Here is a 27,800-nt window from a genome sequence, read left to right as displayed (position 1 = left end):
CATTTGGAAGAAGAACTTTCAATTAAACTGTCAGGCTAGGCAAACAAAAGACAAACTTAGAGCTGCATCAGTCAAAAATATTTACACCAACCAGGTTTGAAAGAACATTGTCACTCCTAAAATATCCGAATATAAAATATCTCTCTCAGCACAGAGAACAGACCCAATAGGATCTCCTCATTAGAAAGCTAATGAGTATTTTAAAAAGTATAGTAGGAACATGGAGAATGGTCAGCAGTGACTTGAGCATAAGTTGAAATATGGAAAGGAATGCTCATGTAAGCCAAGTTCACAAGTCATCAGGGGTCCTCTCCAAGCTACTTCCTGTAAGACTTCATCTAGAATCGGAGGGGGGGTGGTCCCTTTCTACCTGGACTTTAAATTCCATGACGAACATGTTGACCAACCTCTAAATGCATGCTCAGTTTTTTCCTTTCAGCCTTCTAGAGTTGTCACACTTGATCTTCTTGTCTTTGACCTACACGTTTTGCCTGACTATACTGAGACCCTCCTTGAATAACAATGGCAAAGACATTCAGATCCTCAACAAATGTCATTTGAGCATGTGGGTCAGTCTTCCATGGATTATTTATAATAACTTAACATTTTGGAATGAGTGCTGCAAGCTTAAGGAGATTTATGCAGCACTTGACCTCTGAAGAGCTCTCATTTTATGAGGTCTCCAGGTCCCTGAGTTGCCTGAAGATAGTACAGTTTTCATAGTTACAGGAAAAGAGGTTTATAATGGAGCCTGGGGTAGGTGTAGGTTTTGGATCTCAGAGCTAAATTTTAGAAAGAATTTCTCTCCATCCTTATTTTCTCCCTTCCCAGGAAGGACACTTGGAAATTCATTCTTCAGGTAGGAATTGCTGTGCTAGGAAATTGGTGATGGTAGTGAGTTTTGCTGGCTCTCGTCCTGTTTTCCCAGTGATTATCAAGGATACTGAGGGCAGATGGCCAATGAGTCAGGTGCTGGGGCTTAAAGCGGGTTTGGAGATAAACACATTATGAAAAAGTGCACGGGAAACAAGCAGTCATTTTACTTCATGGTGTTTAATATTTCATTACTGTGTTAAGCTTGGAATTATATCTGTGGCTTTATATTAGCTCAAAGAATTATTGTCACCTTGCAATTGAACAGGTTGTTGTTGTTTTAAAGATCTCCCGTGTATCTCTTAGCAGGTACCCTAGCAGTGGAATTCTTATTTGAAAAATAATCTCAATGCAATCTGGAGCTTAATGTGTATTGGATTTATCTATTGATTTTACTATATACTGACTCTGTTTTCCGTACGTTTTATAATAAACCTAAACGCAATTGTTTAGTTAAAAGTTCTTTCCCTGATATGGGAACATATGTATATGTATAACTGATTCACTTTGTTTTAAAGCAGAAACTAACACACCATTGTAAAGCAATTATACTTCAATAAAGATGTTTAAAAAAAAAAAAAGTTCTTTCCCCCACACTAGGTATAACTTTTTATTCAAGTTTCCTAATATTTGCATCTATAAAATCAGTAATTTTCACCTTTTCTTCAGTTTACCTGACTGCTAACAATGTCTCTGTGCCTATTGTGTGAACGCTTTCTGGCCTGATGTCTGACTTGGGGTTGACAAGGAACAAGGACTTTGGCAACCACAACAGAGTGGGTTTATGGAAAATTCTGGACACTGTGATAGGCAGGACCTGTTTCATTTTTATTCCCATTTACCTTCCAGTGACTGCAATTGTGTATCTTTCTTTTTTGTTTAAATTTATTAATTTAATTTATTTATTTTTGGCTGCATTGGGTCTTTGTTGCTGCACGTGGGTTTTCTCTAGTTGCGGCGGGCAGGGGCTACTCTTCGTTGCCGTGCGTGGGCTTCTCATTGTGGTGGCTTCTCTTGTTGCAGAACATGGGCTCTAGGCGCATGGGCTTCAGTAGTTGCAGCACGCAGGCTCTAGAGCACAGGCTCAACAGTTGTGGTCCATGGGCTTAGTTGCTCCATGGCATGTGGGATCCTCCCGGACCAGGGATCAGACCCGTGTCCCCTGCATTGGCAGGGGGATTCTCAACCACTGCACCACCAGGGAAGCCCCCATGTATCTTTCTTAAAAATGAAGATAGTTACATAAAAATCCTAGAATATGATAATATAGACATGGCTTTGGCAATAAATAGAGTAAAAAATGTAAAGACTCAGGTAAAATTTTGGCTTCTGCATTAGGGTTCGTTGGAGAAATAGAACCAATAGGAGATGTATCTATATTTATATCTAGATAATGGGGAATTGGCTCATGAGACTGTGGAGGCTGAGAAGTCCCACAATCCCATGGTCTGCCATCTGCAAGCTGGAGACCCAGGAAAGCTGGTGGTGTAAATCCTAACATGAGGGCAGGAGATGCGATGAGATGTCCCAGTTCAACGGTGGGAGCAGATAAAGGAAGGTTGGATTCCTCCTTCCTCTGCCTTTTGTTCTGTTCAGGTCCACAACGAATTGGATGTCCACCCATATTTGGGGAGGGCAATTTTTTTGACTGAATCCGCCAACTCCAATGCTAATCTCATCTGGAGATACCTTCACAGACCCACCCAGAAATAATGTTTAGCCTGGGCACCCCATGGCCAGTGAGGTTGTTATAGAAAAGTAACCATCACAACTTCTTTTTGATGGTCTAAAGTAGTGTTTTGATTTCATTTATTTATTTTTTTAAAGAAAGTTTTATAATCCACAGTCAGCCTGTTAGTGCTGAATTTCCATTTTATGGTAATTGGCAAACCCTTGCTAGTTATTTCAGGTAGTTCATAATGAAAACTTTCTTCATCTCAGGTTAAAAATTGGTTCTAAGCTGTGTATACCTGGCATATAGAGAAATAAAGCACTGAATACTTAACCCAGTTAAATAGGTCATTGTAGACAGCCAATGTGAATAATAGAATATGGTGCTGAGAGAGAGAAGGGAAAGGGCTTAAGGGTCCCTGGGATCAAGAAAGAAGCAGCAAGTACAAAGTAACCTCAGTGTAAGGCCACGTTTTAAGTCCCCCAGACTCCTCACTTTCAGCAGATTATCTGCCTGCAGATCTAGGTCAGCCAAGTCCTGGGAAATAAGAGGTTTTGGACCAGGATGGATTCCCTTAAAAGAGTTGGTCTCCTTGGTGCTGGTCACTCACATTTGCTCTCTGAGCATCTTGTCTTGGTTCTGTAGCCTGTGGGGAATTGTTACTATCTCCTTCCTACCCTTGCTGATCTCATGTGCCTTTACTATTTCAGATCCATCACCCTGGGCTAATGCCCAACTTTGTTTTGCTCACTTGGACTCTGACTCATTCCTCCTGTGAGATCTTTGATTATTACGTGTGCGCACAGGCGCATGCCCTTTAGGACCACTTACCGTCTGTTTGCTAACTTACCCAATTTAGCCCAAACAACCAGGTTTTCATATTTCCAGGTTTCCTGTTTTTGTGCCTTTCAGGCACCCCAAGATTCCAGTGCAGATGGTGGAAATGGTGAGCAGTTGTGTGTGGTTATGACATCTCTCCCAGGCCAGCGTCCTTTCAGAGTACTTTCATTACTTGGAAGGCAAGTGTCTGAAACGTCTTTCTCTCCTTTCTAATTGGACCTAGTTCCTTCTCTATCACCAGACGATGTCTTCACTCATAACCACTGGACATCTGAATGAACTGAGACTCTCCAAATTAAACGTCATTGTTCAGTTTCTGGTGACAAGCCAGTGAGTCCCTATCCTGTGTGATGAGAGGCAGGTGCAGAAAAAGCTGCTCTAATCGAAGCTAAATGCACACGTCTTACTAAAACCTGAGTGTGCTGTGCTTTACAGTACCATGGTTTGATGGTAAATGCAAATAATAAAGAGAATATCATAGGCACTCATTAAAAAGTGTGTTGTAGCTCAGTCATAACTAATGATAATGAAGTGTCAGCTAAACACCAAGTGCTAATACCTGATTGAACTGGAGAGCCTCCAGCTGTCTCTATGATTTTATGGATACAATCGAAAATAGATGAGATTCTCCCCAAACAGTGCTAGGACTCCATTACTAAGAATGCTTTGTTGAGATATGTGACAATATTCCTGGAATGGTATGAATAACACCTCGGTTTGCTATGTTAATGTTGAAATGTGCATGAATGTTAATTTTGATAATGTTTTCTGAGGTATGAATGGTATGGGAGCTTACCATTTTCCTACCAATCATTCCTTGGTGTAATTAATTTTTATTTTTAAAAAATATTTATTTATTTATTTATTTATTTATTTATGGCTGTGTTGGGTCTTCGTTTCTGTGCGAGGGCTTTCTCTGGTTGCGGCAAGTGGGGACCACTCTTCATCGTGGTGTGCGGGCCTCTCACTATCGCGGCCTCTCTTGTTGTGGAGCACAGGCTCCAGACGCGCAGGCTCAGTAGTTGTGGCTCACGGGCCCAGTTGCTCCGCGGCATGTGGGATCTTCCCAGACCAGGGCTCGAACCCGTGTCCCCTGCATTGGCAGGCAGATTCTCAGCCACTGCGCCACCAGGGAAGCCCAATTAATTTTTATTTAAGTGATTAGATTAGAAGATTCCATTTTGATTGGATTAGATAATCATGAAAAAAGATTATAGTACTATGGGGTAGAGGTTAAGATATGGAGGGTGGAGTACCTTCCTCATTAGTATAGTGGTGAGTATGCCTGCTTGTCACTCAGGAGAGCAGGGTTCAATTCCCCCTAATGGTAAGGCTACATTCTTAATTTCTAATACAACATTATAAACCAACTATACTTCAGTGAGAAAAAAATAAAAGATATGGAGGATGGGAGTCAGAATTGCTTGGGTTTGAAGTGCATTCCTACTACTTTTTGGTTGTGTAATATTAAGCCTTAGTTTCCTCTTCTGTAAAATTGGGATAATAACAATACCTTCCTTCTCCAGCTGTCATGAAGATTAAATTAGACAATGCATCATTGTTATAATGACTGCAGAAGAACTGTACCTCCAAAATTGGGTTATTCTGGTCTATCTAAATATGACCTGAGGAAAATAAACCAGAAACTTCTGCATTGGACATTTAAATCTGGGGTGATTTTGTAAATGGTGTTATGTCCCAAATGAAGTTCAGTCCAGCTGAAGGAGATAAAAACACTTCAGATGCAATGAGTTCTTTAGACTCTAGACTCCACTGTCTTTGCTTATGTTGCATTCTTAGGACCTAGCATAGTACTTGGCAAGTAGTAGCCATGAAAAAATCTAGTCTTTCTGCCTCAAGTTTTGCCTTCTTCTTAATCTTCCTTTACTCTCTTACTAGAGTTTTCTTCCAAAACGTGATCCAAACCTGTTTCTTGTTTGATTACAGCAATCAAGAGAGAGGCTCGCTCTTTACTGGGAGCACCAGCTGTTTGGATGATCTTGTTCTAGAACTTCCAGGGCTCAGCCCATTGGTGAAGCTGGAAGGGGAGGATCAAGGATGTTAGCCAGGGACCTGGCAGGAAATGGATGGCTCATAAATGGATCATTTGCGGTGGTATAGGGGAGGATCTAGGGAAACCGGCAAAAGGGATGATACAGTACTCCAGGCTGCTGTCACCACCCCTGTGCCTGAGGAGCAAGGAGGGGGCGATTACTGGACGTTGGAAGTACCTCTGATAGGAGCTGGGGACTTTGGCTGTGGCACCTGATGGGGAAGGAGCTGGGAATAAACTCTTCGACCTCACTTTCCTTCTGCCTTTGTTCTGCTACTGGTGACTCCCATGGGGCCCGGCCAACTGGAAGCCAGAATGCCAGGGAACTGTTAACACAGGCCAGACTGGTCAGCTTCCCAGGGCTCAGAGCAGGGTGGGGAAGGGTGGAGATTAGATTTGGAGGGCCAAGCATCAGGTACCCAGCATCTTATGCAAGTAAGTAAGGGTTCATTTTACCTGAACTCCATGGAATGGGCTTCTCTCGAGGGGGAGTCAGAAGAGCATGCCAGGCAAACAAAAACTGTCCAGTGTTCTTCCACTGAAGTTCCCTGAGGTTTAGAGCTTGTCCCGTGACCACTGATGTGATATTTTATCACAGACTCTTCAAAACTTACACCTGAACTTTTATATAAGACTGGCTTTTAAATGCCTATAAATAATTTATGCTGTATAAATCTGAGTATATTTTTAGCTATTTTTTCACATGTCTTCCACCTCCTATAGGTAATTTATACTACCTAGTATTAAAAAATTACTTATTGAATACCATGGTTCTTAGATCAATCTTAAATAAACCTCTGGGTATGATTTTATGTCTCTGGTGTCAGATTTATATTTTTCTCTTTGGGTCCTGTGTGCCCTCTTCTATAAAGTTTTCAGGTCACAATTGATGGACTTTTATAGATATCCAACTCACTCAATCAATTTCTCCTTGTATAGAGAGAATTAATCTGAGTTTTCTAGATATTAGCAATACATAAAAATCCTATAATAAAGTATGCTATCATCTCTTTTTGAAAATGAGTCAAGAGGCATGACAGTTTCTTTCTAAAGCAATAATCAAGAAAGAGAGCCCTGCATCTAATTCATTATGTGAACCCATAGAAAGAGCAAAGGAAAACTAAATATTTTCACCCATTTGAGTCAACCTCAAGGCTAAAATTATAGGTTCTTGCTACTTGCACTTAATTGCCATCACAGAGAAATACAGGTTGCTGTGATCAGGCATCTCATGGGATACAAAAGCACAAATCTTTGATATTTTGGAAAGTAATATAATTATCTTTGACCCAACCTGAACTGATTTGTATTCACAGTGAATTTTTTTTTTTTTAAATATCAGAAATGGAGACATACCCAAACCTCAGGAAATTTAAATGAAAGTCTTGTTTCTGAAAGACAGTCTGTAATAAATGATAAGAACTTAGGTCATGCCCTTTCCCAGTATCCACATTTATAATAAGTAATGAATATTCTTATTAAAATCAGGGCTTGGTTAATGTGAAAGTTACACACTTTCTTTATACCCAAAATTTTAAACTTCAGTCTTTCTGTCCTGTTATCAGAGTCAGTATGGTTGGAACATGGGTTGTGGGTCCCCAAACTGGCCTCAGACTGGGCAGGAGAAAGGCCCCCTCACAAGGCCATGCGTAACCCAGGGAATGAAGCAAGGCACGTGGCCATTGGAGTGGGGAGGGGAGGCTGACTGTACCCCCTCGAGGTTTGTGCCCAAGGGAATTGCTTCTGCATCGTGGGGTCCTCTTCTGACTTTATCTTTGTTTTTCGTGTCATCATTTCATTCATTTTTCATCATTTATGAGCTCTATAAAAATTATAAAATATTTCAAGCATGCAAAAAATTTTCAGAAAATAAATACATGTGCCCACCGCACAAGTTTCTTAAATATTATGTTTTACCATGGCTGCTTCAGTTTTTTTTTTTTTTTTTTAAAGAAAGAAAACCTCATTGTATTCCTGGAAAGGGTATCTGGAGGGGAGCAGGGGAGGACCTCCCTCCCCCCACTTCCTGAGATTATACAAAACCATGTGAGGGGCCTTTCTCCTGCTCAGTCTGTTATTATTATTTCTGGGGCTCAGCCAGCCCATGTTGTTAACCACCCTATGTCTCCTGGATGCCATTTGCTAACCTCACAGTATTAGTGGGGCTGAGCATCATTTCATATATTTTTTGGCAACTCAGGCTCCGTCTTCTGGGTTGTGTTTTTTTATTATTGATTGTAAGGATAAAAGTTTTATCCTTACATATCAACATCTATAGGCAATAGATATTGTCAGTGAAATAAGTTGCAGTTATCTTTAGCTGTGGCTTGCTTTCTAACTGTATTTATACTCTCCTTTTTCATAAAGACTTTAAAGTTATAAAGTATTTAACTATACCAATCTTTCCTTTTATGACTTATTGTCTCTGTGTTCCTTTAATTATAGGCTAGTGAGGGAAACGCTGCAGAGGCGCTGAGTCCACGGTCTGGGCCTTTCCCAGCTGGGTGACGGTCACTGAAGTGCCAGGCTGTTCTGAGCAGCACCGCAGGCCGGCAGGGGAAGCGTCTTATCATTGCCTTGGCCTGTTCACCTCATGGCAGAAGGTGAGGATACTGCAACATGGTTTGAAGCAAAGGTCTGCATCCCAGGCCACCCTCAGAGCTCCAGGACACGGGGAGATGGCAGGCTGTCAGCCCTCCAGCCATGGCACAGAGCCCTCGAATGAGGGGCCTGCCCTCCTAAGCAGCTCCCAGGACCACCCACCTCCTCCATCGCCCCTGCAGCTGCCCCTCTCCCGTGTCCCCATCGCCCCACGGTTCCCCAGCACCTGAGCTGGAGTGCAGAGCCACTGACTGACCCAGAGCTGTGATTCCAGTCTGCTTCAGCACGCAGGGGCAGGCATGATTGAGGGCCACACTTGCCTTTTCCAGGCCCCTGTAGTCCTCAACCAGTAAAAGACAAGGCAGACTTGACTTTTTGGAAGGAGTAAGATACAGCCAAGTGTTCTTGGGAGAAAGCCTTTATAAAAAAGCAAGCAACGAATCTATACTGAAAATATGATTTTGCAAGGCGATCCTAAGACGTCAATTTATGTAATCAGCAGATGAATTTTCCCTTTCTCCTGAGCGGCTCTGGGCTCAACGCAGTCTGCACGCTCAATAGAGGAACGTTAGCCTCAAATCAGTGCTTTGAGCCAGGGTCCTGGGCTATCTTTCTGTCTTGTGAAGCGTTCATACAGGCTTCATATCGCAAGGGGTGAGGGACTTTCTTTCCTTCCCCTGCCCGGTGGCGGATCTGTGTGAAGACAGAGATTTCATTTATCAGCTGGCTTGTCCTAGCAGGCCCAGCACAGGCCTCGGCCGGAGGTATTACAGCTGCAGCCCTTCTCGGGGTTGGCTTGTTTCTGGTCAAGCTCCCTGTTGCACTTAAGAGGACAAGCAGCCCCTTTCTGCTGGTAAATAAAGTGCGGCCTCACTCGGACATCCCGCTAGCCTTGGGCATTTGTGGGCTCTCTGCTCCGTGTCTGAGAACTGCCCTGAAGTGTTCCCGAATGAGACTGTGAGACCGTTTGGGCTTGGGGTATGGGATAGTCTGTACAGTCACACCCTCCAGTTTGCTTTTGTTTCAACAAGTAAAAGGAAGCTAACCTTTGTTTACTTGTTCATTTTTCAATTATTATTATTGTTTAGTGTTATGAGAGACTTCTGGAAACAAACTTAAAAATGGGTGCTGGTATCTAAGACTGGTTAAATAATGAATTTGGTGAAAAAAAGGAATAATGTGGGGATAAATAAGTATGAAGAAAGGGTAAAATGGGAAGACTGATTGAGCTCCCATTAAACCAAGATTTGTTCTTGGAACTTCCAGTTGTCTTACGGCTTCTTAAACTAATATTTATTGAGAGCCTTGGGTATGTCACTTAACTTCCCATACGACATCTCTTTGAGCCGTCCAGCAGCCCTGTGAAGGAGGAGGTGTGCTTCCATTTTTAAAATTTTAGAGCAGTTTTAGATTTATAGAAAAATTACAAAGACAGGATAGAGCGTTCCTATGTACCCCAGACCCAGTTTCTCCTATTGTTAACATCTTACATTAGCGTGGTACATTTGTCACAATGAATGAATCAATAATGATACATTATTAACTAAAGTCCATACTTTATTCAGATTTTGTTAGTGTTTTTTTGTTTGTTTTGTTTTTGTTTTTGTTTAACCTAATATCCCTTTTCTGTTCCAGGAAAGCATCCAGGAAACCACATTATGTTTGACCATCAGGTCTCCGTAGGCTCTTCTTGGCTGTGACAGTTTCTCAGACTTTCCTTGTTTTTGACAACCTTAACAGATTTGAGGAGTACTGGTCATGTATTTGTAGAATGTCCCTTAGTTGGGAACGTGAATTGTCTAATGTTTTCCTCATGATTAGATTAAGGCTATGGGTTTTTGGGAGGAAGACCACAGAGTTAAAGTGCCCTTCTCACCACATCATATCAAGTGTACTCCATGTTTACTGTTGAGGAAACGAAGGCTCAGAGAGGGGCAGTGACTTGCCCAAGCCTCCTGCAGGGGCTGGTGCCCATTTGAACCTGCTGTGTCTGGTCCCCAAGTCCACACTCTTTTTACTCCATGACATCACCCTCTAGCAGGCCTTGAGGGAGGCAACCAAGTCCCAGAAGTGTGGTCCCCTTTCTTGAATAGCCCTCTCTCCCCATGGTATGTCCCTGGCTCATCTATCACTGGAATAGGTATTCAGAGTTCGGGGGAGAGTCAGGATGATGGAGAGGTGTGTCTGAAGTGGGGTTGAGGTGTCAAAGGCAGCAGCACAGGCCAGACTCCCCTCTGCCCTCAATTAAATGCCCACCCCACCTTCAGTTGTGTTTGAGATTAAAGCGCCTATTTCCTTCAAGTTTCCATTTAACTTGCCACACCTGAAATAATGCTTCCTTCAGAGTTATTATCCAAGGCAACGTTTTCCTAGGCTCTAGTCACATGACCACCAACCACCTCCATGATTTTTTTGGTATTCCTACACTACCCATACTATTATTTACTTTAAAAAGTTAGCCTCATCCCAAGGAATAACATGACTGTAAAATCATAGATTTTATGTGCCAGCTATGTTTTTTCCTGGTGCACATTGAAATAAATAGTGAACTACTAGTAACGAAGCTTCATCCTTTGCTCCTACCATCCATTTGGAGACCACTAGTATCATGAATATCACACTCCACGAAATGCTGAGTCACCCAATGAGGAGGCTGGGGTGGGGGCGGGCAGTGGGCTCCTTTTTTTCTTTATAAGTTAAAACAATTTTAAATCAATGTACGTATTTTTTGCAAGTCCAGTGGCACAGCAAGGCAAAGTATAGGAAAAGCAGCGGTCCCTCCGCAGACGCTGCACGCCAGAAATCGCTCTTTTTAGCTGTGCTCCTGCTCATTCTTCCATCTGTCTGCACACGAAGCCTCGCAGATGCCGTGGGTGCCCCACTGAGATCCCCCAGCTCTGCCACTTGAGTGCGCAAGGCTTGACTCCTAACTGCCAGCACCTGGGTTTCTTTGCCTGGGTGATTTCTCTTGGCCCGAGCCTGCTTTGTCACCCACAGAGCAGGTGGAAAGTTCTGGGGAATTAATGCCCTTGGGAGCAGCCCTCACCAGTGACTGATGGGCTTTCATGTATCAGTACTCCGACTCTGTAGCCTCTTGGGTGGGATACCTCTGCTGTCTTGAGTTTATACTGGCTCCCCACGTTCCCATGAGGGGTTAAGCTCCAGTGGTCCTGAGTGGGAGTGGTGGCACTGCACCTTTATTACTATCTTCTGATGGCCACCTCAGCCTCCTACCTTGCCTTTCAGTTAATGTGTGCAAGCCTTGATTTCTTCTGAGGCTGGAAACTCATTCAGTGCTTTCCCCACAGGGTCTGGTGCAGTGCCTCTCATCTAAGAGCCACTCAATAAATGCCTGTTGAATGAAGGGCGGGCTGTGTTAGCAAGGGGGAAGTGATTTCCTGGGTTGGTTGGTACCTGCTGGCTGATGATGCTGCACCAGGGTAGGCAGTCTAAAAGCTTTTCTCTATAATTGTATTTTACTTAAGTTCCTTTGATTGCAAGCCACAGGAACCCACTTTGAATAACTTAAGAGAAGGGAGTATATTGGAAGGCTGCTGTGAGAGCTCACAGAATTGAAGGAAGGGCAGGGGCCCTGTCAGTTCCCCGATGGAATGATGACAACAACTGGGGTAACAGTAGCTGACATTTATTGAGCACTCTCTACATGCCAGGCCCTGGGCCAAAACTGCGTTTAATTTTCACAGCAACCCCATGAGATTGGTCTTATTATTGTCACCTTTGGTTTGCCAATGAGCTACTTCGGGCACAGAGGCTAGAACTCAGGCAGGCTGACTGCAGAGCCTCTGTTCTTAACACACAGTGATGCCTCAGCAGCAGGAGTTCTGGATCAGCTTTCTAAGCTGATCCTTTGAGACTTGGCTACAATGACTTGTAGTCTCTGTCTCTCTTCTAAGTTTCAAGTTCTTGGGAAAAATCATTAAATTGGTCCAACTTTGATCAGCTCTGAACAAGTGGCAGAGTCAAGTAGCACAAACATGGCTCGTGGGACCCCACCCTGTGTGTTGGGATCCGAGAAGGGAGGATAGGATCTGGAGAATAGCCCACACCCCCAAACTGGTGTCTTCCATCTCTATGTTTATACTTCTGATGTACAAATGATGGTTTTCAAAGTATGGTCACAAGACCAGCTGCATCAGCATCATCTGGGAACTCGATAGAAATTCAAATTCATCTGCCACATCCCAGACCTACTTAATCTGAAACTTTGGGGGTGGGATTTGGATCCAGAGGTCTTAGTGCTTGGAATGTATTTGACTTTTTGCATTTTGTGTCCCTGGATATTGAAAATAGTCTCCCTTAAGGCATACTCAGAGGCTTTGCATTAATAGGTGTGTTGTTAGGTTGCATTTTTTTGGCAGGAGGCCGGCTCTGCCGTCTGCTCTGTTCTTCCCCTTTCCCTCCTGGAAAGAGGCTGGCAGTATTTGCTTAGTAAGAACAAAACCTAAACCAGCGCCCAATGGTCTGCTTAAATCCTACTAAGAGAAGTATGTAGGTCAGAAGTTTTTACGTTATAAAGGACAGAAACAAAGAACTTAAAATTTGTCAAGCCCCAGAGGAATTTTTTCACTCATGTATCTGCAAACTCCAGGAATTTGCCTAATTTCAGGTAGAGCTGGATCAAGGTGCTCAAATGATGTCACAACGGCTAACCCCCCTTCTCTCTTACTCACTCATTCTGGTTTCCTTTTGTGTGGTTTTTCTGACAGATTCCTTCCACATGAAGATCCCCAGCAACTCCAGGCTTAAATGTACCTCCAGCTTATAATCTCAGAGAAAGATCTCCACTCTGCCGTTATGTGCATTGAACTCCTCTCCAAAGATCTCTGATCGGCCCTATTTGGGTTATATGACTCTTCCTGAGCCCATCGCCGTCTCCAGGAGCTACACCCGCTGTGAGGAGGATGTGCGGCCTCCTGCCTGACAGCTCTACACTGGAGGTAGGTGAGAGCCAGTGCTGGGCCCCTAAATGTTCAACAACCTTTTCTGGTGAAGGGGCATGGGGAGCCCTAATTTGTGTCATTTACTGATTTCTGTGGGGTAGTTATTCCCACCTGTCTGATTTCAGGCTAACCAACATGCTGTCCCTGATACCAAAAATCAGCCTCTGTGCAGCGACACCAAGTTGAATCTCGGAGACAGAGTTTGGGTGAAGTAGAAAAGAATAGCTTTATTGCTTTGCCAGGCAAAGGGGGCCACAGCAGGCTTATTCCCTCGAAACTGTGTGTCCCAACCTGGGGAAGGGGCGGTGGTGGTTTGTGACAAGTCTTATAGTCAAGGGGCAGGGTTGGCGATAAGGATCAGGGTGCCTGCAGGGCCTGCATTCCTTCAATCTAGAGATCATCTTGTGTCAGGTGGTCTCATGATGGGCTTCCGTGGTTCTCTCGAGGTTGTTGAATTGTGACCTTCTCTCTGGAATGAAGAATGCTTCATCAGGTAGTTAACATCTTCCATTTGGTTGGGGTTTTAGTTCTACAGAAGAGCTCAAAGATATTGTTATGTACATCCCTTGAGGGGGAACCAGGACGCTGCCCCAAGGCTGCACTATTGTTTCTTGACTGCTCCTCCTTTGTCTCCCGCATCCCCTCCGTCCCTTGATTAGTAACTACTTGAACCTGCCCTTTGGAGCTCAGGGAAGGTCATGGAGGCTGAATGAAGCCTATTTCCTACAAACAAGAAACGGGGTACACAGAAAGGCTCCTGTGCCCAGGAGCCCCACAGGGTTCGGCTTGATTTCATCCCTAAGGTGGAGTTGGGAAGGAATGCACAGTAGCACACCGTTCTAGAGCATTCTGTCTGTGGTGATAAAATAGATGTAAGTAACCCCAAGAGCATAGATGATTGTAAAGGATAGTAAAATAATTAGGACGTGATGAGTTTTGAGAAGCCACTGCCTTTGTTTTTCTATAATTTGTTTAATTGTAAATTTATATAACTTGGATTTTAAATAATGACTGTGGTTAAAATTTAGCTCACAAAATTCCTGAAAATGTAATGGTCACCTCTCTCGTCTGGTATAAGCTAGGTCCAGCACACCACTGGTCAGACCCCAAGAGGGCAGAACAAGAGTGGTGTGTGTGCAGTCTACTTTCCATTTTCCCTCCCACTCCCGGTGGGGACAATATAAAATTTACTTCTGAGTGCTACTTTAGGTGGCTCATCAAGTTTGATGGGTATTAAGAGTTTAGCAATCCACGTCCTTGTAAACACCCTGCAGCCTGTGGCCACCTGCTTTTGAACAGTTCATTGTCAGGTAGAGCTCAGATGTGGGAATAGAGCATTAGTAGCCTTTGGGCATAAAGTAGAGTTCAACATAAATTTCTCAGTAAAGAGAGAGAGCATTATTTTACTTAAATGAATCTCACAACATTGAACTAAGAAGAAACCTAACCTCTTGCTGGCGCCCAACTGGTCAGAATGAAAAGTTGCTTGTTGACAAGCATTTTTACTTATAAAAATTCACATGTAGAAGGAATATTGAACATGTGCCTATGAATCCTTTCTTCACTGTTCACAGTATCTCGCTTTTCTTGAATTCACTGGGAAGGAATAATACTTTGCACCCACTGTTTGTCCCACCCCCGAAGCTTTCCTCCAGCTTAGGGGGCCTGCGGCTGGCAGCAGAGAGTCCGGTAGGAAGCTGCTGTGTCAGTCCAGACAAGAGATGACAGAAGCCTCAACTTGATTGTGGCAGTCGGGGTGGGGAGGGGACCTGATGGTAGGTTGAGCCACAGCAGTGACCCCGGGATCTAACTTTTAGCTGAAGAGCACAGGACAGTGATTTGTATGCTTCGAAAATGTAAATCACTTGGGTATGAATGTACTCTGTACTCGAATAAATTTAACACATTTCTTGGGAAAAGCTACTTAACAACAAGAACTGAAGATACTATTTTATAACAAAAGTCAGATCCACTCCAACTCCCACTATGCTGCATACAGATTTCACTTACATTTTGTACTGTAGGATTTGGAGGTGCAAAAAGAATGAAGCATTATTTTGCAGGGGATGTTTTCAGTAGGTAAAGTTAAAGAGAATTTGTGGCTTAAAAAAATCAGTGCACACATAGTAGGTGGTATGTCTCAGTAAATATGCACTTGGATATTGTCTACAAGCTACCTTGTAAAGGTCAACATTTAGACATTAAATCCATTTTAGAGGCTGCAATAAAAGAAAACCCCTAGGGCAGCTTGCTTAAAAAAGAATATTAATGTAACAAAGCTATGTTGCTTTCCTCTTGAGTTGGTTGAAACCAGCAGATCATTTCTTCTATGGAGACTGGGTCACCTTTTCATCTAGAGAACAAAGTGGTCAGATAGGGACCAACCTAAGGTATAAATTCAAAAAGGACACCCAGTGTTTCCACCAGAAGCAACACAGCTCCAGCTAAATAATGTTCTCATGATCTCTATTAAATAGAAGTTGAAGGATGAAAGAATAATCCTTTCGTGCCTTTGAGAAACTGTTGAAAGTCTTTCTAATGTCAATCAAAAGCACTACAATGTACATCACTGTATACCACCAGCAAAAACCCTTCAGATGCACCCTAGAACTATCTTTATAAAGTGAAACCTTCTTGGGAATATGGAAATTTACCAGCAACATCTAACAGATCAATGACTGAATTTTTAAAAAGTGGCTGGTACATCTTTCCTTAGATCTTATTTGTTTCCATCAAGTTAATGAATTAGTGTCAATCTTCTATTTTCAGATTTGGCTTTGGGGTCCCAGTAAATTCTGCTTCTAAAGCAACATGGTCAGATATTAGTGCTAGTTTATGATAACAACGCTCACTGGTGGTCGCTGGCTGGGTACCAGGCAATGTGTTAGAAATTTATGTGTGTTCTCTGTGACATACAGAACATATTTCATATATGAGGTCACTGAGTCTCATAGAAGCTAAGTAACCCCCAAAGTCAAGAAACAATGCCTTTGGGCTTTGAATCCACATGCCTCACCCTGGAATTTGTCATCTTAATTACTGCCTTATGTTGATTGCCCTGTTAAGTAATAATGCTACCCAACACATGTGGTGTACTTTGTAGTTTGCAAAGTGCCTTACCAAACATTGTCTCATTTGAGCATAATTCCATGAATGTGGTGATGTAGAATTATTCTTTTTTTTTCTTTTATAGATAACCAACAAAGACCAACTGTATAGCACAGGGAACAATACTCAATATCTTGTAATAACCTATAAAGGAAAAGGATCTGAAAAAGAATATATATATATATATATAACTGAATCACTATACTGTACACCTGAAACTAACACAACACTTCAATAAAATTTTTTAAATGTTTAAAAAATATTTTTAACACTTTTACCCATTTAAAGAACTGTGATGCTTTTATTTGTAAAGTGCCATTATTCTGTTTGTCTTTGATGTGATAAAAACGACATAAAGAACACAAAAGCCTCAAAACCAAGGGGAGTATTCTAAGTTGGCCATACAGATGATCAGAAATGTGCCTTTATTATTTTTTTTAAAATTTTATTTATTTTTTTATACAGCAGGTTCTTATTAGTTATCTATTTTATACGTATTAGTGTTGGTGATGTAGAATTATTCTTAATCTCTGCAGTACTCATTTAAATTATTGACCTCCTTTATGCACAGAGAGAAAGTGAAATGATTGAGTTCCAGAGCAAAGGGTGTGTGCACAGTCACCCTGGGATAACAGCGGTTTCAGCGGGGGGCTCTCTTTGACTGTGTCTCTCCCCATCTCTCTGTTAAGATGGTTGCCTTGTTTGGTATCACACCCAGATGTTAGTCTCCGTTATTTGCTGGCTGATTGCTCTATTGTTTTCAACAGTGTTTTGGGGCATCAATTGCTCCATCTCTGATACAATTTAATGAGGTCAGGGGTAGTTTTTGAGGCCAGTCTTTGAGGTTTGCTTTGACCTCAGTAGGGCTCTTCTTAGCTGTCTCTTTTCCTAGTTCTCTCTGGTGAACTAGCCGGCCTGTGGTTTAGCTTCCTGCAATTAAATGAGAGAGGCTACCAGCCTCCTCTTATTTTCTGATGATCAAAATCTCCATTGTTTCCAAGAGCACTCTTAGGCCTGAACGCTCCCACACTCCGTTTCAAATAAAATCATTTCCTTTGGGGACTGCTTCTTCCCCCAGAAGCTCTGAGCACCAGTCCGTGCACTGGGTGCGGGCAGTAGCCTCTGGTCTTCTCAGCTTGCCTCCCTCAGAGTGGCGTCTCTGCCCTCTGAGTGAGGAGGGGGCAGGTGCAACTGGGGCCCCGGTATTCTTGGCTTGATAAGCTCGGGTTAGAGCATCCATCCTGTGAATGGGAGAGGTGCAGAGGAAAGGAGCCCCGAGCTCTTGGCTGAACTCACCAGGAATTTAGCCTCTTCAGCTGGAGTCGGAGGCAAGAGAAATGCCGGCAACCTGCTCCTCCCAGTGCCCTGTACCCCTTGTTTAGGAGCTGAGGGGAGAGGACGCCCTCTTCTTGGCCACAGCTGCCCAGAGTGGATGGGTGGGGGTGGGGGCTGAACTGGGAGGGAGGGAGGGAGGGGGTTGTGGCTCAGGTGCCACAGCCTTTCACAGTCTTAGCGAGTTGTAGTAGATTTTCTTGAATAAGTGTTTCTTCACTTGCTATGTACCCTTAGGACAATTTTCAGAGACTTTAGATGGTTGTTTGTTTTTAAATAGTTTTCATCAGTTATGCTTGTTTCATTGGGGAGTGGGTCTGCAGAGCTCCTCACATTGCTATCCCAGGAGTGGACTCCCCAGTCCTCCTCTTGCATGTCCATTTTACAGATGAGAACTCTGAGGCGCAGAGTGGTTTAGCAGCTTGCCTAAGGTTACACAGTAAATGGCAAAGCTGGGCTACAAAACCGTGTAGTCTGACTCCTAAGTTTGCACTGGGCTGAAAGGAAGGAAGTTTCTGCAGGAGACGGCACATCCATACCTTCAGGTGGAGGAGAGGATCAAGAGTAATTCTTGGGAACTGTAATAGGACCTTCGATGCCCGTCCAGACACACCTGTGTGCCGAGACCTGTGCCACTTCATGCTGACTTCCCTTGCTCAGCCCCGGGGCGTGCTCAGGGGAGCCTGTGCATGTACCTTTCTGGCAGGCAGTGGAAATGGATTCTGCCTAAGCTAGTATTCCTGTCCCTCTGTGGATGACAAGCGCCTCACAGAGATCTCAGGTGCTTCTCTTTAATTGACATCTTTGTCTCTGCAGTCAGGGATTCGAGCTGAACAGAAAGTGGTTTGGTGCAGATCTTTCATGCAGGCCCTAATTGACAGTCTCCTCCTGAGATGCCTCCCGCTCCAGCCGCCTCCCAGGGCCTGCCCTGGGCTTGTCTCTCGTCATCAAAAACATCCCAGCCTGTCCCTTCCTCCCCCCGCTCCCGGCTCACAGCCTCCTAAGCAGGGAGCTTGCAGACATGGGGCTGTAATGTTATGTGAGAGTGTGGAGCACATTATAGGCCATTTGACAGTACCCTCCTGGAGACCCCAAACCTTTCCCTAATGAAATGAGGCCAGTGATGAGAATTTCAAACCATAGTGACTGCTGGAAAAATCTTTTGGGGTGGGTAGAACTCTGTGGCGTCTGCCTGCCTCCAAAAACATGTGTTGCCTATTTTATAGAGCTGCTTAGATGCCTGGTAGCCATCTCAGCAACATGTGTCCATGGCTGAACTCTTGATCTTCAACCCCAAACCTGCTCTTCCTGCTGTCTTTCCTTCTTACTCTTAACACCCCTCTCTTTGCCGCTTGCATCCAATCCATCAACAAATCTGCTCTAAAACATGTTTCAGATCTCCTCCTTCCCTCCAGCTCCACTGCCGCCATTATCACAGGCCAGCACCGTCTCGCATCTAGACTACCCAGTAGCCACCGAACTGGTCGCCCCACTTATGTTCTTGCCCCTCCCCCCATCCATTCTCTACCCAGCTGCTAATCATTAAAACGTGAATCAGACCACATTCCCCCTGCTTACAAGCCTTTCATGGCTTTCCAAAGCACATAGAAGACAATCTCAAACTTCTTATTGTGGCTTGAAACGCCTGTGGCATCCAGGCCCTGGCCACCCCTCCAGCCTAGGCCGGCCCAGTTCTTCCTTGCTCTCCCACTTGCTCTCCTCTGCCCACACTGACCTTATTTTAGTTTCTATGCCAATACCTTTGCGTGTATTGTTCCCTCTGCCTGTGTGGTAGGCAGTGGGGCCTCCAGAGATATTTACACCCTAATCCATATAACCTGTGATATATTTTGTTGCACCGTCAAAGGGACTTTGCAGGTGTCATTAACGCTACAGACCATAAAATGGGGAGAGTAGCCTCTCATCCAGTTTCATTGTGTGAACCATTTATAGCAGAAAATGTTCTCCAGCTGGGGGCAGGAGGGATGCAGTAGGAGAAGTCATAGAGAGTCGACGTGTGAGAAAGACTCAATGCACTGTTTAAGGACAGAAAGGGCAACAGGATGAGGAATTCTGGCAGCCTAAGGAGTTGAGAGAGGCTCCTGGCCAATGACCAGCAAGGAGACAGGAACTCAGCCCTCCAACCTCAAGCAAGTTCTGCCGAAGACCTGAGTGAGCTTAGCAGCTGATTCTACTCTCACAGGCTTCAGGTAATAGCCTGGCTCGCTGACACCTGGATCTGGGCCTTGTAAGACCTGGAGCAGAAAAACCAGCAGATGCCCTGGATTCTGACCTACAGAACTGCCAGATGATAAATTTGTGTTGTTTTCAGCTGCTCGGTTTGTGATAATTTGAACGGCAGCAACAGAAAATGAATAGAGGTCTCTTAAACTGTCCTCGTTTCTTTTTGTTCTCGAAGACATACAGATGGTCAAAAGGCACATGAAAAGATGCTCAACATCTCTAATTATTAGAGAAATGCAAACCAAAACTACAGCGAGGTATCATCTCACACCGGTCAGAATGGCCATCATCAACAAGTCTACAAATAATAAATGCTGGAGAGGGTGTGGAGAAAAAGGGAACCCTCCTGCACTGTTGGTGGGAATGTAAACTGATATAGCCACTATGGAGAACAGTATGGAGGTTCCTTAAAAAACTAAAAAATAGAGCTATACCATATGATCCTGTAGTCTCACTCCTGGGCATATATCTGGAGAAAACCATAATTTGAAAAGATACATGCACCCCAATGTTCACTGCAGCACTATGTACAATAGCCAAGACATGGAAGCAACCTGTAAGTCCATCGACAGAGGAATGGATAAAGAAGATGTGGTATATTTATACAATGGAGTATTACTCAGCCATAAAAAAGAATGAAATAATGCCATTTGCAGCAACATGGATGAACCTAGAAATTATCTTACTAAGTGAAGGAAGCCAGACAGAGAAAGACAAATGTCATATGATATTGCTTATATGTGGAACCTGAAAAAAATGATACAAATGAACTTATATACAAAACAGAAATAGACCCATAGACATAGAAAACAAACTTATGGTTACCAAAGGGAAAAGGTGGGGGGGAGGGATAAATTAGGAGTTTGGGATTAACATGTACACACTACTATATATAAAATAGATAACCAAAAATGACCTACTGTATAGCACAGGGAACTATACTCAATGTTTTGTAATAACCTGTAAGGGAAAAGAATCTGAAAAAAATAGACATATATGTATGTATAACCGAATTACTTTGCTGCACACCTGAAACTAACACAACATTGTAGATCAGCTATACCTCAATTAAAAAATTATAATAAAACCTCTATTTCATATAACTTAAAAAAATAAAACTAATAGTGCCCAGAATGTTCTCTCCTCCCCCCTCCGCTGGGTGACCACTTCTCATGCTTCAGGCTCAACCATTTTCTGATTAGACCATCGAACATAGGTCCACCTGTTTCATGCCATCCTATTCTTTTTCTTCCTAATGTTTTAATCACACCTGACCATATCCTTGTTAAGAGGCGGTTTGGTGCTGGAGAGGAGTGCAATGCAGTACTCACGTGTGCAGGCTCTAGACCTGCAGGGTTCAAACCCTAGCTCATCCTATCTGCTACTTGTGTGATCGTGGCTGCATTATCAACATTTCTATGCCTTAGTTTTCTCATTTGTAAAATGGGCATAATAACACTAGCTCAGAGGGTTGTGAGGATTAAATGAGTAAATATCATAAAGCATGTCAAACGGTACTTGGCACATAACAGGCTCCAATTATTACAGTTTTAACTATGTATTTGTTGAATGGCCTTCTAGACCTGGGGATGGCAGACTACTGCCTGCCTGCAGGTCAAATCCAGCCACCACTTGCTTTTGTAAAGTTTTATTGGAACACAGCCATGACTGTTCATTTACATATTATCTTTGTTTACATATAGCACTATCGGGCTACTAAGGTGTGACCGTGCAGCCTAGAAAGCCTAAATTATTTATTGTCTGTACTTCTACAGAAAAAATTCGCTCTAGACTAAGCCCAGAGGGTTAGGACCACATCTGTTTTGTTCATCTATAGGCTTAGTTCTCAGCACATGATGTGGCACATAGTAGGTGCACAGTGCAGCAGGTTGAGACGATGAATTGTGTGGTAAGCCAGGATTCTCTAAAAGGAGGTGGGATCCATCCGTGATGCAGCACCGTGCACACACCCAGTGTCTCCTCTCAGTCACTGCTCTATCCCTTCTCTTTCCCAGCCTCATTAATGCTCTCCTGCCGGGGGATCTTAGGTTTTAACATCAGATGCCATTTTTACTTCCTAATTAAAACTGCTTTGTGGCTGTAGCTAATAAGCTCAGTGTCCTTCAGCAGTTCATCTCCAGGGTCTGTACCTGAGCTGGACTGTCTGGGATGTTTCACATTTTAAACTGGCCAAGTCATGCATCGGTAGGAGCCGTGGAACATACAGTGTTTTAGTGCAACTCTGATATGAGCTTTAAATTGCCCCTTAAAAGAGCTTGAATTGCTCCTTTAGAGGCCCAAATACAGCACCAGCCTTTGACCTGTGCTTCTGTTAGTTTCATCAATTACATTAACACCTTTCTTGCAGCTGTGCTTTCAGGGCTGGTCTGCTCTGCCATCCATCATGATATGTTCACGTTTCTCTTCTCATACTCTTTAATTATTCCATGGGGGCTTCTAGAGTTTTTAATGATCAAGTATATTATATTATACTTGCAGGGAAATCAGGTTACCTTTTCAGGAGGTGAAGAGAGAGATATGATTACTAATTGAATCATGTGCCACCAGGATCAGCTGTGTCAGCAACAACCCAGTTGGTATGGGGGTGGGGACAGAGACTGAGAAGGTCTTTGTCTCGAGTATTCCCCCACTGATGCCGGAAAGCCTACCATTGCTGAATAATTCTCCTGCATTATGCCCTGTCTGCTTCAGGGCCATTCTTTTTTATCTTATGCAAATATTTCTTTGAGTGATAATAAAGTTTCTAAATTCTGTGCTTCCTTCTTGAGTGATTTGGGCAGGTGAGGGCAGAGCTGTGAGTGTTGGGTGTCCTTAAGGATGGAGACTACTGTTTGGGGGATCAGGGAGGGAGAAAAAAGGGTGGGAGACGGTTCCACAGCTTTTTTTTCCCCCTACTGTTTTACCAGGGTCAGCCTGGTTGTGTAACCGTAGTGGGCTGGTGTTATTTTTAGGAGATGAGAACCCAGATACGTGTTTGTGCCAGTCACTCAGGAAGTTCAAGCAGCCACTTCAGCCTTGAGATGGCTTTTGTGTCTCTCAGTCTCCTCTCACCTGGCAGACCAGGTGAGCTGAAGGTGGGCAGAAGAATTTCCACCTGTTATTTCCCAGGTCACCAAGCAAGAGACCTCATCTCCCTCTAGGAAGGCAGACAGAACATTGACCTTCTCTGTTGGTTTATCCTTTGCTTCTCAACTTCGGCAAGGATACTAGATCTCCCCGAGTCGATGGGGGTGGGTGAGGTGACAGTATTACAATCTCAACTTGAAAACCTTCATTAACCAAACTCAGAGCACTTAAAAGTGTTTGCAGACACCCCCTAGTTACTTCATATAAGTGAGTCCACCGAAACCTTCAGTGCATCAGTTTATCTTTACGGGCATTAAAGTAGTATTTACTTCATACTGGGATTGTGTAAATTAAATAAGTTAATAGATAGTAAGGGCTTAGAACAGTCTTTGGCTCATAGTGAATGTTCAACAAATGTTAACAATACTACTCACAGTATTACTATATCTATTATTATATAATTTGATATCATGCTTTTCATTTTGTTATGGACATTTCTCCAAGTGCTCACATTTTGGTAGTTATGTTTGTTTCAGTTGACTATTTTTAGTCAAATTTCTCATTATTCTATGTAAAATTTAGAAAATTATTTTAACATAAATCATTAAAGAGATTTAAAAATATTTCAGCATGATAGATTTTTAGCAGTAAAATTACTGGGTGAAAGAGTATATTGCTTTTGCCAACTTGTCCTTCCAAACATGAGAATATCTATCTGACTATCCTTGTTAACACACACCCACAAAAATGCAGAAACCCAAAAATGTTGTAAAATTGGGTGACAAAATGCTTTTCTTGTATTCTTAATGTGCATTTAATTTATTATGGCTGTATGACATCATTCCAAAGTTTATTAGTTTTATTTCTTTCTGGGATTTAGATATTTATGTTTGCTCATTTTTCTATTGTTTGTCTTTTTCTTGACTTAGAGAGATGCTTTGTACATAATAAATTTTATATATTCATGTTTTATAAATTTTAATTCTTTGCAGTTATTTTCTCTTCATCTTTCTCTAATATTTTAATGTTGCTTACAGAATCTTTTATCAAGTTTTAAGTTTCTATGTGAGCAAATAAGCCAGTCTTTTCCTTTATAGTTTCTGGGGTTTGTATATTTCTTTACTCTGCCAAGGTCATAAAAGCAGTGGTCTAGAGTTTCTGCTACTATTTTTATAACCCATTTGAATTTTGTGCTTGACTAATGTGGGGTAGGTATATTTTAATTTTTTCACAAATGGATATTTGATTTCTGCAGTAACAGTTACTGAATTGTCTGCTTCATCGCCATTGATCTGAAGAGCCACCTGTATCTGATACGAAATTCCTGTTAGTATATGGATCTGCTCCTGATCTCTCTATTTAGTTTTATTATATATTTGTTTATTGCTGTCATAGAGTTACACAGTTGTATTTGCTATAACTTTATTAGCACATTTGATAAGGAAAGTGCCTTCATTGTTTTTAAAAACTATTTTCTTGGAAATTCTTGGGTGTCTTGACATGAATTTTAGTATTAGCTTGACATAAATTCTTGGGATTTTGATTGGAATTACTTTGAATTTATAGATAAGTTTTTAAACTAAAATCTTAACAGTATTAAATCTTTTTGTTCAGGATCATTGTAATTCTTTTCTCTAATAAAAAAATTTCTAGTTTAATCATTTTTGTCTTATATATTTCCTGATAAATTTATTCCTAGATATCTGACAATTTGGTTTGCTTCTGGGAATGGAGTCTTTCCCTGTGAAATTTCTAATTACCTTTCTAGTGACTTTGTTGGCCTTGGATATGGCCACTTTCTGAAATTCCTTTGGTTCTAATGATTGTAATTCTGATATTAGTTGATTTCACTGGATTTTCTAAGTTGATGAACACATGGTCGTAATTATGACATCTCTTTTTCCAATACTAATAGTTCTTTTCTCCCCTAATTCTTCTTGCGTGGGCAAGGACTTCCAGTACGATATTGAATAGTATGGCCAACAGTGGGCATCTTTCTCTGACTCCTGATTTAATTAGATTTTCTCTAACATCTTTATCATTAAGTATGATGTTAGTAGAAGGTTTCTGGTTGAAATTTTTATAAAGTTAAAAAACCTTGTTATTTCAAGTTTATTAAAAGTTTTAATGGGGATATGTTTAAATTTATTAATTTATTTGTCATTTATTGAGATGATTTAGTTTTGTAGCTTGTTACTGTGGTAAATTACATCAGCAGACAATGTTGAACCCAGAATAAGCCTTTCTTAACCATTTAAAAATGTTGTTCCATTACACTCTTGGATTTGATTTGCCAGAATTTAGGATTGTTGCATTTGTACTCATTTTTCAGATAGTTCTATAGGATGTTATATTAGTTTTTTAGGGCTTCTGTAACAAATTACTCTTTCAAATAAGGTCACATTCACAGGTTCAGGGGATTAGGACATGGACATATCTTTTTGGGAGCTACCATTCAACCCACTACAAATGTGTTATTAGTGCAGACTTATGAGCACATGGTAGGATTGCATTTCTTAGATCCCTTGGAACTGGGTCCAGCCATGTTAGTGGTTTGGACCAATGAGTTGGAAATGGAACTAATGTCACAGTTCTGGGCCAACACTCACAGCTCTGCCCTCACCTGCCCAAATCACTCAAGAAGGAATCTCTTGTCTTGTTACAGCAAGATGTCCAGGGCTATTTTTTCTCCCTTTAACTTAGTGACCAGAACATTCAAGGCCAGCTTGCGCACAAGGCCAGCCTGCATAACTGTGATGAGCATAGCATACTGCTAATCAGCAATGGACAGGGAGCATGAGGGAGAAGATGAACGATACTTGTTTAAATGAAGCGTCGGCAAGTTTCATCTGTAAGGACTAGATAGTTAATATTTTAGACTTTGCTGGCCAAAAGGTGAAATCAAAGATATTATGTAAGTACTCAGAAAACAAAAGAGAACAAATTTCCACATATTTTTGTTGATGAAATCCAAAACATAATTATTAATAGTAATAATAGAGTATAATTTTTTGTCATACAAGTGTCCTAACGAGAAGAATGGAATTGTTTTTAAGGAGGTAATATTTCACTTAATTGGAGCTCAAAAGTAATGTTTCCTGTGATCAAATCAATTACAAATGTTTATTTGTTAATGCTGATCTGCAGTAAGGCTTTGTGTATTTCACTTTTAAAAATGTCTTTTCACACAGATAGGGACTGCCAAATACTGGTAGCTATCCATGAGCATAGGCTTTGAATTGAGCATATTCATTGCTTGGAAGGCAGATAAATTAGGAAGTTCCCCTCTCCTAGGAGCTCACAGTCTAGAAGGGAGACAGACATGTAATATCTGCAATAGTAGAGGTACAGAATGCGATCCTAATCTTTCAAGGCAGTACGTTCCTCTAAGACGTTTTCCTTCTTCTTAGGCCCCCACTCTGATATGCACACCTAGCTCTTCATTCGTATCTTTATTATTGTCTAAGTAGATTGCTTTTTAATGTTTATGTGGCATAACCCAGAACATGGTGTTTAAGAGCACAGACTGTGTTTCACTCTTGTCTCTGACAGCAATTTGCTGTGTGACCTCAGGCATGTTACTCTACCTCTCTGTGCTTCAGTTTCCATATATGTACAGCCCATATGACTGTAATGAGATATGAATTAATTTTTGTATATGTTTCACATAGGTACTGTTTTGCCTTGTAATGTTACGTTGAACTCATTATGAAACATGATCAAGTCTGTAGCAAAATTAAATTTCCAACCTCTAAAAAAGGTAAAAACCATTTTTAGCTGTGGACCATACAAAAATAGTAAAAGACCAGGTTGGGTGTATAGGCTGTAGTTTGCTGACTCCTAGTCACTGAGATGTTGGGATTGTGTTTTACTGAGGTTTATATCTATCTCTAGCTCTATTTATATCTCTGTGTGTATACATGCTTTCTTGTTGGAATTTGGTATCAGAGTTAACTTTGAAGAAATAATTGGGAATTTTGGGATCTTTCTGTACTTTGCAAATCTATAGCATTGTTTATGAATGTTTAGTAGAACTTACCTATTAAACATCTAAGGCCAGAATATATTTTAAAGTATATCTTTGACTGCTCTTTCAAATTCTTTCATAGTGTTTGGACTAAGTAAATTTTTCTACTTCTTAACTTCCATAATTTTTTTTTCTAGAACTGTGTTATCTATTACAGTTGTCACCAGCCATATGTGATTATTTAAATTTAAGTTAATTAAAATGAAATAAAATTTAAAAATTCAGCTCCTTAGTTGTACTAACCATATATCAGTTGCTCAAGAGTTGTACATGGCCAATGGCTAACATATTTGACAGTGTGGATACAAAATATTTCCATCCTTGTAGAAAGTCCTATTGGACAGTATTAGAAAATTATAATTTTAATTGCATATTTCAGTTTTGGGCATATAATTATAGACAGTCTTTAAAAAAATAACTCCAGATAAAGAGATTCAACCTATGTTCTTCTTTGCATTCCTAATGTTTATTTACATCTTCTCTCTCCCTTTTTTGCCAGTTAGAAATTAGAAATGCCAAAAGTTCTTCTCTTTTATTGGTCTTCTCAAAGAATGTCGGTTTTATTGACTAAGTCTACTATTTAAAACATATAACTTTACATTCTAAGGTTAATTACCAACCCCTTTTAACTTTTTGGAGTGTATTATTTTTGGGTTCTTTTCATCTAGTTTCTTGAGTCAAGTGCTTAGTTCATTTCCCTTCAGTCTTTCCTGGTTTCTAATAAATACTAGATTTTTAAGCTAGAAATACTTCTTAATGTATATGGCTGCATCCCATGGCTTTTGATATGTAGTGTTTTCATTTTCATTCATCTCTAAGTAGTTTATAATGTCAGTTTGACAGCCTTCTTAACCAAGAATTACTTTAAAGTGTTTAAAAATTCTAAGAAAGATTTGTTGTTAGTATGTAATTGTATTGCTTTCTGGTTAGGCAAAGTAGATTGTATAAATTTCAGTTTGGGGACTTCTTTTTCCTAGTGGCTTAGGCATTATCTATTGTTGT

The 27,800-nt window shown here is 41.6% G+C and overlaps 1 protein-coding gene across 6 annotated transcripts in view; it reads left to right on the top strand.

Moving 5' to 3' along the window:
* The window catches only part of PLPP4 (phospholipid phosphatase 4), a 567,054-nt gene that overhangs the window by 122,583 nt on the left and 416,671 nt on the right, over positions 1–27,800 (top strand). For 2 of the 6 annotated variants that reach the window (XM_082424835.1, XM_082424834.1), the window contains exon 2: positions 7,884–13,001. The gene's annotated coding sequence lies outside the window, so the exon portion shown is untranslated. Of the gene's footprint in view, positions 1–1,456; positions 13,002–27,800 lie in introns of those variants that run through there. The other 4 variants (XM_082424836.1, XM_082424837.1, XM_082424833.1 and 1 more) reach the window with 3 other exon arrangements.

Source organism: Balaenoptera physalus (genome assembly GCF_965194825.1).
Source record: "Balaenoptera physalus genome assembly, chromosome: 14".
In the NCBI taxonomy this organism is placed as follows: Eukaryota; Metazoa; Chordata; class Mammalia; order Artiodactyla; family Balaenopteridae; genus Balaenoptera; species Balaenoptera physalus.
Note: the sequence above shows the minus strand (reverse complement) of the source record. Positions and strands in the feature narration are given on the sequence as shown.